Below are 12,147 nucleotides of genomic sequence, written 5' to 3' on the forward strand. Positions count from 1 at the left end.
TGGTTTAGACTAACCCTGTGTGATAGTACAGGGTTTAGACTAACCCTGTGTGATAGTACAGGGTTTAGACTAACCCTGTGTGATAGTACAAGGTTTAGACTAACCCTGTGTGATAGTACAGGGTTTAGACTAGGTTTAGACTAACCCTGTGTGATAGTACAGGGTTTAGACTTTAGACTAACCCTGTGTGATAGTACAGGGTTTAGACTAGCCCTGTGTGATAGTACAGGGTTTAGACTAACCCTGTGTGATAGTACAGGGTTTAGACTAACCCTGTGTGATAGTACAGGGTTTGGACTAGCCCTGTGTGATAGTACAGGGTTTAGACTAGCCCCGTGTGATAGTACAGGGTTTAGACTAACCCCGTGTGATAGTACAGGGTTTAGACTAACCCCGTGTGAGTACAGGGTTTAGACTAACCCTGTGTGATAGTACAGGGTTTATACTAACCCCGTGTGATAGTACAGGGTTTAGACTAACCCTGTGTGATAGTACAGGGTTTAGACTAACCCTGTGTGATAGTACAGGGTTTAGACTAGCCCCGTGTGATAGTACAGGGTTTAGACTAACCCCGTGTGATAGTACAGGGTTTAGACTAACCCTGTGTGATAGTACAGGGTTTAGACTAACCCTGTGTGATAGTACAGGGTTTAGACTAACCCTGTGTGATAGTACAGGGTTTAGACTAACCCTGTGTGATAGTACAGGGTTTAGACTAACCCGTGTGATAGTACAGGGTTTAGACTAGCCCCGTGTGATAGTACAGGGTTTAGACTAACCCTGTGTGATAGTACAGGGTTTAGACTAGCCCCGTGTGATAGTACAGGGTTTAGACTAACCATTCGGCCCTCCCTCCCTGCCCTCCCTGCCCTTCCTGAAGTCCCTTCCTCTCGCTGTGCACTCCCCTTAAACATTCCCTCTAAAACCAGAAACCTCTTCCTGACTTCCTCCTCCCTCCAGCGTGTGTGTGCGCTGCCTTAACTCTTCCCCCGCCCGTTCCCCCAGCCAGCCCCAAACGTTCAAGGGCAAATCTAGAATGATCTTTTCTCTTTTTTTCACCGTTTTAAGTGTTAAAAGCCTGGCGGTCCGGGGGTGCTATCTTAGCAGGGTGACGGACACGTCTGTGATGACGCTAAAAGAAAAGAAAAGAAGGGAGAAAAGGAAGGAAGGAGGAGGAGGAGAAATAAATAAATAAGAATAATAATCAAATGTTTTTTTTTCAAGGGCACAGTGACCATTTGCTGGAGGAAATTATCCCAGTTGTTAAGCACTCTGAGCCTGTCGGAGGGAGGCGTGTGTGTGTGTGTGTGTGTGTGTGTGTGAGTGTGTGTGTGTGTGTGTGTGTGTGTGTGTGTGTGTGTGTGTGTGTGAGTGCATGTGCACGTGCATACTGTTCATACACAGTAGCGGCTACAGAGTGTGTGTGTGTGTGTGTGTGTGTGTGTGTGTGTGTGTGTGTGCATGCGTGCCTGTGTGTGTATGTGTCAGCTCCCTGCTTAATCATCCCTCGTATGTCCTCTCATTGTTCTGCCAAAACCCTCTCTCTCACACACACACACACACACACACACACACACACACACACAGCTCATCAATGATGAGAAACAAATGGCCGACAGGATCTGCCTCCAGAATGAGCGTCTGTGTGTTTTACAGGATGGAGAGGCGGCTGGACCCATGAAGACGTTCTGTTCTAATGTGTTTATGCTGATGGGTTCTCTATCAGGTTACCTTAATGGGCCACAACACCTTCCAGCCAATCGCACGGCTGCTACGCTGCAGAGCTGTGGCCCGGGGGTGTGTGGTGGGGTGGTGGTGGTGGGGTGATGGTGGTGGTGGGGTGGTGGGGTGGTGGTGGGGTGGTGGGGTGGTGGTGGGGTGATGGTGGGGTGATGGTGGGGTGGGTGAATGGGTGGGGTGGGGAGTTGGACTCACACACTAATCACAAAAGTAGAGGAACACACTGGAAACCAAAGCCAACACTCACACACAAACACACTCACAGATATAAACATGTAGCATACTCTCTCTCTCTCACACAGGCACACACAGGCACACACACACACACACGCTCACACACACATGCACACATACACACACACACACACACACACACACACACACACACACACACACATACACACAGACACACACACCTCCAAGCAGATGGGAGGGTGTTGGCTGAGGTTCATAGTAAGTAAGGGGGTTAGTTACCATGGAGACAGTAAGGGGGTTAGTTACCATGGAGACAGTAGGGGGGTTAGTTACCATGGAGACAGTAAGGGGGTTAGTTACCATGGAGACAGTAAGGGGGTTAGTTACCATGGAGACAGTAAGGGGGTTAGTTACCATGGAGACAGTAAGGGGGTTAGTTACCATGGAGACAGTAAGGGGGTTAGTTACCATGGAGACAGTAGGGGGTTAGTTAGGGGGTCAGTAGAGGGGTTACCATGGAGACAGTAGGGGGGTTAGTTACCATGGAGACAGTAAGGGGGTTAGTTAGGGCGTCAGTAGAGGGGTTACCATGGAGACAGTAGGGGGGTTAGTTAGGGGGTCAGTAGAGGGGTTACCATGGAGACAGTAGGGGGGTTTCCCTGGGTGGGGGGGGGGGGCCCTGGCATTTAGCAGACGTCTTATTCCAAAGCGACTTACAATCAACACATTTGACTAAGCAAGTCAAAGTCACCAGTCGTAGCAGGAAGAGTAATCTAGCTCAGGCCCGGGGCCACTGGCAGTCTCTGTGATAGGCACTGGAGAGACAGTACAAGGGGGGCAGTAGATGTCTTAGGAGACACAGTGCCGGGGGGTAGTAGATGTCTGGAGGAGCAGTTAAGGTGTAGCCTGAAGAGATGGAGGTCTTCAGTCTCTGACAGAAGATGGGTAGTGACTCTGCAGTTCTGGCATGCAGCATTGGTAGCACAACCTGGTACCATTCTGGATGAGCTGCAGAGGTCTGATGGCGGAGGCGGGGAGCCCGGCCAGGAGTGCGTTGCAGTAGTCAAGGCGGGAGATGACCAGTGACTGGACTAAGAGTTGAGCTGCTTCTATGGTGAGGAATGGTCGTATCCTTCTGATGTTGTAGAGGAAGAATCTGCAGGAGCTGCGATGTTCTCCACACAGGATAGGCAGTTGTCTAGGATCACTCCAAGGTTCTTGGCTGTCTGGGAGGCGGTTACAGTAGAGTTCTCCACTGTGATGGAGAGAAGTCTTGCAGAAGGCAGGAAGTATTTCCCAGGGATGAAGAGTAGCTCAGTCTTGTTAAGGTTGAGCTTGAGGTGGTGGGCTGACATCCATGTAGAGATGTCAGCGAGACATGCAGAGACACGTGTTGCCACATGTAGGTCAGAGGGGGGGGGGGGGGAGGACAGGAAGAGCTGAGTGTCATCTGTCCCATCCTGGTATAACATTCTGTCCACACGCTGTAAATCACCTGTGAATCACCCTCTCCTCTCAGACGTTTTTACAGCCTGTCCAAAAGTAATTTACCTTAAATATCTTTTGATTGATATACAACTATTATTGTTTTAAATGATGAGGATCTCATACCGCCTGGCTGGCCGAATGGCAGCGATCCATCATCCAGTCTTCCCCTACTTCCATCTCCATCTCTCTCCCTCTTTCCATCTCTCTCTCCTTCTCTTTCTCTCTCTCTCTCTCCTTCTCTCTCTCTCTCTGTCTCTCTGTCTCTCTCTCCCTCTCTCTGTCTCTCTCTCCCTCTCTCTGTCTCTCTCTCTCTCTCTCTCTCTCTCTCTCTCTCTCTCTCTGTGTCCGTCTCTCTCTCTCTGTCTGTCTCTCTCTCTCTGTCTGTCTCTCCCTCTCTCTGTCTCTCTCTCTCTCTCTGTCTCTCTCTCTGTCTGTCTCTCTCTCTCTCTCTCTCTCTCTAATTCCCCTAAGAGTGGTGAAAGAATAACTGCCCCCCCAGCAGTTACACCGTCACAGGCATCTGGTAAGAACGCAGCGGCCTGATAAAACACACAGTGGCAGAGACACGGGGAGGGGGGGGCACAAGGGAACACAGTGGCAGAGGCACGGGGACGGGGGGGCGCGGGGGGATCACCACAACGCTGTTGAGAGAAAGTCAACCCAATGTGATTTCATCTCCGCACACAGCGGAGTGTGTCCTTACGGGAATAAGGAGCAGAGGAAACTGTGTGTGTGTGTGTGTGGGGTGGGGGTGGGGGTGGGTGTGTGTGTCTGTGTGTGTGGGGGGGGGGGTGTTTGTGGGGGTGCTTCCAGTCACACGGAAATAACAAAAACACAACTCTGAAACAACTCTCCTACCTTATGGTTATTTAATACATCAGCACTGAAGTATGTTGAGTGCTTTGTGTGTGACTTTGAAAAATGTGTGAGTGTGTGTACGTGCGTGTGTGTGTACGTGTGTGCGTGTGTGCGTGTGTGCGTGCGCTGAGTTAAACGGGGCTAATGTATTCAGGCATTTAAAAAGTGTTTCGTTTGTTTTAAGTTGAGGGGGTTTAGTTAGCCGAAAGGCTGGCGTAATCCACGGCACACATTTTTATCAGTTGTTCATTGCGGGCTAAATATTGACTTATCATTAAGTGAATGAACCTTAATTCACACTGCCTAAGCACCTTCTGTTGGTCTGGGTCCCTGGTGCTCTAATGAATGTATGCAAATCCATCATAAATCTGAAGATTAGCTAAAGCGTTAGTTGCAGTGCGGTGGGGGGAACGAGGAGAGGTGTGTGTGTGTGATCACGCTCTCACGCAGGGATTGTTGTTCCTGCTCGCAGGCTGATATGAACACAGAACCTGAAGTTGAGCTGTGGAGGAGAGATCAGACCAGGAGCGGTTCTCTACTACTCTACTACTCTCTCTCTCTTTCCTTCTGATCTCTGGGTGGAGAGAGGGAGGGAGGGAGCACTGAGGGGAGAGGATGAGGGGATGAGAGGATGAAAGGGTGGGGAGGGAGGGAGGGAGGGGAGTGGTCGGACACTAGTGTTCGCTGCAGGTCACCGAGTCAAAGTTCACATTTCCCTGAGGAAGGGAGAGAGAGGGAGGGAGGGAGGGCGGAAGGAAGGAAGGGAGGAAGGGAGGAAGAGAAACAAACCCGTCCTGTCGATCGGCGCGCGCGAGAGAGAGAGAGAGGGCGTCCGGAAGGGAAGCCAAGGTGGGGTTGCTGGGTGGGGGCGGGGGGGGGGGGGGGGGGAGCTATTTTGGAAAATTGTTGAGCTGTTTGTTTGCGAGTCATTGAAGCTGAAGTAAGGCATCCTGGGAATTGCCACCAAGCCGCGCGCGGCAGCAGCTGCCGTCCCTAAGTGAGTTAGCGAGCGTCAGACATCTTTATGTCACCCGGCCTGCGTGATGGATGCAGCCTCGCCTGGGAAAAAAACGTCGCGCGGCACCGGGAAATCTGCCTTGGCATTTTGGCCGTTAAGTGAAATGACTGTGTGAATTAATGGCTCTGTCACACTTTATCTGTGCAAAGAGTGAACGCTGATTAGGGTATTAAACAATTAGCAGTTTATCACACTGGAACAAGGTTGATGGTAATTAAAGTAGTGATGGTTTACCCAAGGAAATAACGCAGGAGTCTCTAAGAACCGCTAAGAGTCCCGACAGGAGTCTGGGCTCAGGGCTGATGGCTGAGGGCTGAGGGAGGGTTCTACTGTTACCATGGGAGGGTTCTGCTGTTACCATGGGAGGGTTCTACTGTTACTATGGGAGAGGGTTCTGTGTTCTGTTGCCATGGGAGATGGGTTCTGTTGCCATGAGAGAAGGTTCTGTGTTCTGTTACCTTGGGAGACGGCTTCTGTGTTCTGTTACCATGGGAGAGGGTTCTGTTACCATGGGAGAGGGTTCTGTTACCATGGGAGAGGGTTCTGTTGCCATGGGAGAGGGTTCTGTGTTCTGTTGCCATGGGAGATGGGTTCTGTTGCCATGAGAGAAGGTTCTGTGTTCTGGTACCTTGGGAGACGGCTTCTGTGTTCTGTTACCATGGGAGAGGGTTCTGTTACCATGGGAGAGGGTTCTGTTACCATGGGAGAGGGTTCTGTTACCATGGGAGAGGGTTCTGTTACCATGGGAGAGGGTTCTGTTACCATGGGAGAGGGTTCTGTTACCATGGGAGAGGGTTCTGTGTTATGTTACCATGGGAGAGGGTTCTGTTACCATGGGAGAGGGTTCTGTTGCCATGGGAGACGGGTTCTGTGTTCTGTTACCATGGGAGAGGGTTCTGTGTTCTGTTACCATGGGAGAGGGTTCTGTTACCATGGGAGAGGGTTCTGTTGCCATGGGAGATGGGTTCTGTGTTCTGTTACCATGGGAGAGGGTTCTGTTGCCATGGGAGACGGGTTCTGTGTTCTGGTACCATGGGAGACGGGTTGCCTACCAGGGCTGCGTTCGTAAATTCGCTCTTTGTCCAATCAAATCACTTGGTCCCTTTATGACGTTTTATGACGTTGTCCAGCTGTGCTGGATCAGATCAGAGCAGATCTGGCTGGCTGGTTCTGAGTTGTCTAGGGGAGACCAGTCTGACCTGGTCTGATCCTGGAGAGCAATAAGAATCCAGATCAGACTGACACTAGCCTCTATCTGCTGTCTGTTCTGGCCTGTGAGCGACCAGCGAAGTGTGTGTGTGTGTGTGTGTGTGTGTGTGTTTGTTTTAGTGGAGACGGGTAGCAACAGGGTGTGCCACATAGGACCTCTCCTTCCATCATAAGCTCAGAGAGGTGTGTGTGTGTGTGTGTGTGTGTGTGTGTGTGTGTGTGTGTGTGAGAGTTGTTGTATATTTGAAATATATATAATGAACCACGGAGAAGAGAGTGGGTAAATCTTTATTCCATATTTTCAGGTTAAAAACATAATTCAGGACAGTGAGATACATGTTTACAGCTTCATGCTGTATTTATAAAAGCTGCAAACATTCAAACACTCAGGACAACCAGACTCATTTCTACATGTTCACCTTGACAGTCAAGGTGACGCCGGCGTGACAGACAGACGTCACATATCACTGTCACGCATGTCAGCTCACACAAACACGCCTCCCTCCCCCGCCTCAACACTCCACCAGGAGAGAGAGAGAACACATCACCAGAGAGGAGGAGGAGGAGAGGGAGGCAGGAGAGAAGGGAGGAGGGAAGGATATAGAGGAAGAGGAGAGGAAGGGAGGGAGGGAGACACGATAGGAGAGAGGGAGACAGAGAAAGAGGGAGTGAATAGATAAGAGGGGAGGTGGAGTGAGACAGAGGAGGAGAGGAAGGAATGCACAGTAATAGAGAAGAGGAGGAGATAGGAGGAGAGAAAAGAGGAAGTAGCACACTGGCCTGTGGAGGAGGAGGAGGAGAGGAGCATGATGGGTAACGCAGCTGGACGTGTTGCAACAACACGCACAAGTAAACACGTGACACACGCAACGTACAGCACATGTCACAGGCCTGGTCCCATGGTCAGAGACAGCCTCTGACACACACACAGGTTCATACACACTGTACACATGCATCACTCCATGTACACATGTCCCTCTCCTTCAGGTCTGGTGTGTTGTGGTGACTAACCCCCATGTCCCTCAGGTCTTGTGTGTTGCGGGGAGGACCTCGTTGACGCCTCCGCATCTCTCTGCTGCGTCGGCCGGGACGGCGGCTCTCCCAGAATGCACCCTGCTGCCGGGAACGGGACGTGCTGCGGGTCGGAGGTCATCGGGCCGGACAGGCGGTGCTGCAACGGAGCGGGCTACGACCCCGCACGACACGTCTGCTCCGACCGCCCCACGCCAGGCCTGCTGATCCAGGTGTGTGTCCGTCAGTCTGTCTGTCTGTCTGTCTGGCTGGCTGGCTGTCTATCTGGCTGGCTGTCTGTCTGGCCGTCTGTCTGGCTGTCTGGCTGACTGTCTGGCTCTCTGGCTGGCTGGCTGGCCGTCTGTCTGGCTGGCTGGCTGGCTGTCTGTCTGTCTCTCTGTACCAGGGTTCTCCCGGTACACGAGATCGCCCGTGTACCGGGAGAACCCTGGTACTCAGTCCCTTCCCTGAGGCGCAAACGCCGGCGTAAGGACCGCAAGCAACGACGGGGCTGCAGAGCATTTATTTTCCTTTCCAACGTCAGGTCCCTGACAAACAAGATGGATGAACTGAGACTACAAGTTGCCAAAAATAACATCGTGGGAGATAGCTGTGTGATTATTCTTACTGAAACCTGGCTAAATGACACTATCGTGGACTCCGCGGTTAGCTTGGAGGGCCGCACCCTACATCGCGCTGACCGAACGCAGCTCAGCGGCAAGTCAAGAGGGGGTGGGATCATAATATCGACGAAGGATAGCTGGTGCTTAAACACGAAAACTGTAAGTAGCCACTGCTCCCCAGACCTGGAATACTTGACTGTTAAATGCCGACCCACATACCTCCCGAGGGAGTTCAACGCGGTGTTCATTACATGTGTTTACATTGCGCCTAGCGCGGACGGTAGCCTAGCATTGGCGCGGCTATATGACGTCATCAGTGGTAAACAAAGCACAGACCCACAGGCAATTCACATAATAGCAGGAGATTTCAATCATGTCGACCTGAAGGCAGTACTACCCAAGTTCTATCAGCATGTGAAATGTGCAACAAGAGGAGAAAAAACACTGGACAAGGTATACACCAACATCAAACGTGCTTACAAGGCTAGTCCGCTAGCTCATCTAGGCATGTCTGACCATGTGTCAATCCTCTTGATCCCTGCATACACTACCATGGGGAAAAGTGCTCCCATCACCACTAAGACTGTCAGAACCTGGCCAGAAGGGTCCGCTCCACTGCAGATCTGCCTAAATGACACCCCATGGCAGGAATATGAGCATGAAGACCTGGAACAGTACACGTCGTCGGTTCTGAACCACATAGTGAACTGCACCAACTCAGTCACCGTGGACAAACGGGTCCGGGTCTACCCCAACACGAAGCCATGGATGACTGGGAAGGTCCAAAAACTGATCAACGAGAGGGACAACACCTTCTTCGCAGGGAAGAGCACACCGCTGTACAGCACCACCAGGGCTAACCTAAAGCGCGGAATCAAAGCGGCCAAGGCAGACCACAGAGAGAAGATTGAGGAATGCCTCCTGAGCAACGACTCCAGGCGGATGTGGCAGGGGGTTCAGCAGATGACAAACTTCAGAGCCAACAGGCTCACAGCCGCAGAGGACGACCCCCTGCTGGCGGGAAAGCTGAACACCTTCTACGCCCGGTTCGACGAGGGGCGAACGGAGGTAACCACAACACAAACACCACTCTCTCCAGCTCTCAGCAGCCTCACCCTCACAGAGCATGAAGTGAGACGCGTACTGAAGGCGGTGGACCCCAGGAAAGCCTCGGGGCCGGATGGCGTCCTGGGACGGGTGCTGAGGGACTGCGCCGACCAGCTGGCCGGGGTTTTCACCAACATCTTCAACCAGTCCCTGTCCCAGGCCACCATCCCACCCTGCCTGAAAACCTCAACTATCATCCCAGTCCCGAAGAAAAGCACGGTGAGCTGCCTAAACGACTACCGCCCGGTGGCACTCACACCAATCATCATGAAGTGCTTTGAGAAACTAGTCCGGGCCCACATACTCACACGCCTCCCGCCCAACCTGGATCCATACCATTTCGCCTACAGAGCCCACAGGTCCACAGAGGACGCCATCGCAACGACTCTCCACGCCACTCTATCCCACCTGGAGAGGGGAAACAGCTACGCGAGACTGCTCTTCGTGGACTTCAGCTCCGCCTTCAACACCATCCTTCCAGACAGGCTAGTGACCAAACTACTAGACCTGGGTCTACCACACTCTATATGTGACACAGGCGTGGATCAAGGACTTCCTGACCGACCGCCCCAGAGGGTGCGGGTGGGCCCCCACACCTCCACAGCCCTCAGACTCAGCACTGGGTCCCCCCAGGGCTGCGTGCTAAGCCCCATCCTCTACAACCTCTACACCTACGACTTCACCCCCGTCCACCCCAGCAACTCCATCGTAAAGTTTGCAGACGACACCACCGTGGTGGGATGCATCTCGGGGGGGGACGAGGCGGCGTACAGGGATGAGGTAGAGCAACTGAGCAAGCTGTGCAAGGTTAACAACCTGCTGCTGAACAAGTCAAAGACCCAGGAAATCATCGTAGACTTCAGGAGGAAAAAGTCCGAGATCCAGCCCCTGCTCATCGACGGAGAGAGCGTGGAGAGAGTCTCAACCCTCCGATTCCTGGGGATGCACATGCGGGATGACCTGACCTGGAAGGACAACACAAAAGCCACCATCAAGAGGGCACAACAGCGGCTATACACCCTGAGAGTCCTCAGGAAGGAACACAGCAAGCAGGAGATACTGGTGACCTTCTACCGCGGCGCAGTGGAGAGCATCCTCACCTACGGCATCTGCAACTGGTTCTCCAGCTGCACAACAGCGGAGAGAAATGCGCTACAGAGAGTCGTGAGAACAGCACAGAAGATCACCGGCGCCCCCCTCCCCTCTCTGGAAGCGCTGTACAACACACGCTGTCTCAGGAAGGCCTCCAAGATCTCCAGGGACCGGACCCACCCTGGGTACGAACACTTTACCAGGCTGCCCTCGAAAAGGCAGTTCAGGACCCTGGCCGCAAGGACAAACAGACTGAAGAACAGCTTCTACCACAGGGCCGTCCAGGCCCTGAACACAGCAAAGACCTAAGTTCTGGGCCCTGGACAGTCTGGACGGATTGATGGCAGCTGCTGGACTGAAAAAATCAGGTGTAGTGCTGAGGCACAAACATGTACATTTCAAGCCTGCAAACTGCGACACTTTAAATAAATGTGAAATAATACTAGTGTGCAATATGACAACCCTAGTCGTCTATCTGTACAGTATAGTACAGTGGATAGTGTACATAGCCTTTATTTATGTAAACCAGCTCCTTCCCTTCTTGTGATTGTTTGTTTTTGTTTTTTTGTGTGTTTTTTTTCCCTTTCCTAACACCAGGGGAGCCACCCCTCCTAAATTTCGTTGTTTGGTACCTGTACTGTAGAAATGACAATAAAGTCCATTCATTCATTCATTCATTCATTCATTCATGTTGGCTGGCTGGCTGGCTGGCTCGCTCTCTGGCTGGCTGTCTGTCTGTCTCTCTGTTGGCTGGCTGGCTGGCTGGCTGGCTGGCTGGCTGGCTGTCTGGCTGACTGGCTGGCTGGCTGGCTGTCTGGCTGACTGTCTGGCTCTCTGGCTGGCTGGCTGGCTGGCTGGCTCGCTCTCTGGCTGGCTGTCTGTCTCTCTGTTGGCTGGCTGGCTGGCTGGCTGGCTGGCTGGCTGGCTCTCTGGCTGGCTGGCTGGCTGGCTGGCTGGCTGTCTGGCTGGCTGTCTAGCTGTCTTTCTGTCTGTCTGGCTGTCTGGCTTTCTGGCTGGCTGTCTGGCTGTCTGGCTGGCTGTCTGTCTCTCTGGCTGGCTGTCTGGCTGGCTGTCTCTCTGGCTGTGTCTGGCTGGCTGGCTGGCTGGCTGGCTGGCTGGCTGGCTGGCTGTCTGGCTGGCTGTCTGTTTTTCTGTATGTCTGGCTGGCTGGCCATCTGGCTGGCTTTCTGTCTCTCTGTTGGCTGTCTGTCTGTCAGCTGTCTGCTGGTGGAGGTAGACATTGGAGGACGGGCTCATTGTAATACCTGGAGTAGAATGATGAATGGTAGTATGTGTGTTTGACACCAGACCATTACAACCAGCCTGTCCACCCATGTCTGCCTCCACTGGGCTATGTCTCTTTGTCTTCAACTAATACAAGAAGATCACAACAATCTCAATATATATATATATATATATATATATATATATATATATATATATATATATATATACACATACTTCCATTCAGTGTAGTTCCATTCAATGTATGACTTGTGCTATATAAATAAAGTTTGATTGATTGATAAATATCTATACAACACAGGAAGTAGACCAGAAAGTAGACAGGAAGTAGGAAGTAGACCAGGAAGTAGACCAGGTGTCTCTGTCTGTGCTTCAGAGCTGGTAACATGTGACACATATGCCCACACACAGACACACATATGCACACCCCACACACACACACACACACAATCCCCCCCCACACACACACAAACGCTCACACACATGCACACACACACTCTTCAGGAGGTGCGGACCTGGACCATCCATTTATCAGTGCGTCCCAGGCCGGGTGGTGTGTGT

The sequence above is a fragment of the Nansenia antarctica genome, assembly GCF_963989245.1.
Source record: "Nansenia antarctica genome assembly, chromosome: 3".
Classification (NCBI taxonomy): Eukaryota; Metazoa; Chordata; class Actinopteri; order Argentiniformes; family Microstomatidae; genus Nansenia; species Nansenia antarctica.